This window comes from Impatiens glandulifera, chromosome 1 (assembly GCF_907164915.1).
Source record: "Impatiens glandulifera chromosome 1, dImpGla2.1, whole genome shotgun sequence".
NCBI classification, from domain to species: domain Eukaryota; kingdom Viridiplantae; phylum Streptophyta; class Magnoliopsida; order Ericales; family Balsaminaceae; genus Impatiens; species Impatiens glandulifera.
Window position 1 is genome coordinate 45,859,437 of NC_061862.1, and position 3,129 is coordinate 45,862,565.

Consider the following 3,129-nt stretch of genomic DNA (forward strand, 5'->3'; position numbering starts at 1 on the left):
TAATATTATTATTATTATAATAGTCACACTTTTAGCTCACAATGCGTTGGGTTGGGTGACAAACATGTACATGTACATTATCATTAATTGTCACTATTAAAATATACAATAATTAGTTAGAACTTAAAACCCTCCTTATAAATACTATTTTGAATGGTCACATGAACATGCACTCCGTATATATATTCTAAACGAATCAATATTATATTAATATATACAGATTAAAATATAGAAAATAATTTGTCTATAAAAAATTATTAATCAGCAAAATTGTAACGAAATAATATCACAAATTTATGTGGCGCTTTATTTATTTATTTATTTTAAAATTTTCCCGTTTTCTTTTTCGTATTCTTCTTCCCTTCGCTTCTTCTGCCATTTTTTGAAATGATTCTTCTCTTCCTCTTTTCGTCTTTTCTTTAGCTTTCAGAGAAACCCTAGTTCACCGTTTTTCTCTTTGTCTGTTCTTCTTCCACGAAATCCTAATCGTCGCCGTCGCCTATATCGTCATTCAAAAATATCGTCATTCAAAAATGGTAAGTCTTCAACACTTTTTGTCCTTGCCAATCGAAACCATATTTTTTTATATCAAAAATAACAAATTATTTTTTTTACTTTTCGGAAGGATATCGTTCCTAGAACTATATACAACTTTGTCGAAAACTTTCAAAGGTAAGTTATTTTGTTTCTGCTATCGAAAACCAATATTGTATTTATAGTTTTTTTTTTTTTTACTTTTGTAGCCGTAAGTTATATCTATTTAAACCATTTGACCAGTATGTTTTTGAAATTTATATTGAATCTATTATATGTGTTGAAAAATGTCATGAAGATGTATTGAATTTGTTACATTGTTTCTACTGTCGAAAATGTTCTGAAAAATCGTTGAACAAAGCCATATATAATGTTGAATAAGACCATATCCACCGCCATATTTAGCGTTGTATAAGGCCATATTTAGCGTTGAACTAAGCAATGTTCAATGCTGAATAAGGCTGTATCCAGCGCTGGATAAAGCCGTATCCAGCACTAGATAAGGCCATATTCAACGCGTTGTAAGGCCATATTCAGTGCTGAACAATGCCATATCCAGTGCTAGACAAGGCCATATACAACGCGTTATAAAGCCATATCCAACCAATAGACTCTTTTATCTAGTTTATTTAGCGCGGTTCATTTTATCTTTTTTATCCGTAGAGTATATAAAAGGAATCGTGGACCACATCATAATAATTTAAATATTTTAATAAAAATAATAGTTTAAATGTATATATTATTTAATAATGAGTTTAAATGTAATAAAAAATATTTAAAAAATTAAGTTTAAACAGTAGAGTAAGTGAAATTTTGAATGAATGAACAAATTAAATTAATTTGGGAAGTTGAACGAAGAAATAAAATTAGTTTGAGAATTGATTTCAAGGTTGTTTGTCTGTTTCCTCTCGCATGTAATTATTATTATTTTTTTCAAATGATTATTTTAACTTTTTCACTATTTGAGGGAACCAGAAGATCTTATCACCTTGATGGAAGGTTAAGTATAGTTACCTGCTTAATTAATCTTTTCTATTCAAACTCTAAGATGTTTAAATTACCAAACTCTAAAATTTGTACATAATCTTCAATGGAGCTAGGTAATTTTTGTCCTCTATAAATAAATAAAAGTGAAAAAGAAATAATCACTGTTATCTCAATTTAGAGAGCTATGGAAAATAGGAAACGAGTCGACAGTAGAGGCAGATCAGATCTTCTGCTACCGAATTTGGTGTTTCCCTGTTGCGGACCAATCAAAATTCAGCATTATTATTATATTAATAAATTAAAATTGGGTTGAAAGGAAGAAAGAGAACCCGGACCCGTATTTTATTCCGGGTTCAGCAGAAACAGAAATGAGTGAAGCTTCCTTCGCTTCACTCTGTTTTACATTACCATTGAAGAGACAGTCTACACTGTTTTACATAAGGTTGTCCATGTAAAACTGATTGATATATATTCACTTAGGTGAATATAAAATACATTCATGTAAAAGCAGTTTATATGATAGAAGTGAAGCAAACTTCACTTCATATTAAATTTGTAAGATATTTAAATGAATTTACTTTAATTATTTTATATGATTATATATTAAATATATATATATACATAAAAACATGTTCAAATTTTTTTGTAATATATTTAAATAAATTTGTAAAACAAAATATTTTAAAATTTATTTATAAAATATTTTTAAAAAAATATTTAAATTATTTTATATTTTATATAATTATATATTAAATATATATAAATGTTCATGTAAAACCATTAAAACATTTATGTAAAAATATTTATATATTCATGTAAAAGCATTTATGTCTTCATGTAAGTCTGCAATAGAATAAAAAAACAAGCGCTACCAGGTGAAGCTTGCTTCACCTGGGTATTTACAGCGCTCAAATGAGTGAAACAAGCACCACCAGGTGAAGCTTGCTTCACTCAATATTTATAGCACTGATAGAAGTGAAGTAAACTTCACTTGATATTTACATTTGTAAGATATTTAAATTAATTTATTTTATATGATTATATAATAAATATATATATATAACATGTTCAAAAAATTTTGTAATATATTTAAATAAATTTGTAAAACAAAATATTTTTAAATTTATTTGTAAGATATTTAAAAAAATTATTTAAATTATTTAAATTATTTTATATAATTATATATTAAATATATATAAATGTTCATGTAAAATCATTAACACATTTATGTAAAAACATTTATATGTTCATGTAAAAGCATTTATACCTTCATGTAAGTCTGCAAAAAAACAAAAAAAAACAAGCACTACCAAATGAAGCTTGCTTCACCTGGGGATTTACAGTGCTCAAATAAGTGAAACAAACAGTACCAGGTGAAGATTGCTTCACTCAATATTTACAGCGCTGATAGAAGTGAAACAAACTTCACTTGATTAAATTTGCAAGATATTTAAATGAATTTACTTTAATTATTTTATATGATTATATAATAAATAAATATATATATATATATATATATATATATATATATATATATATATATATATATAAAATAGCATGTTCAAATTTTTTTTTGTAATATATTTAAATAAATTTGTAAAACAAAAT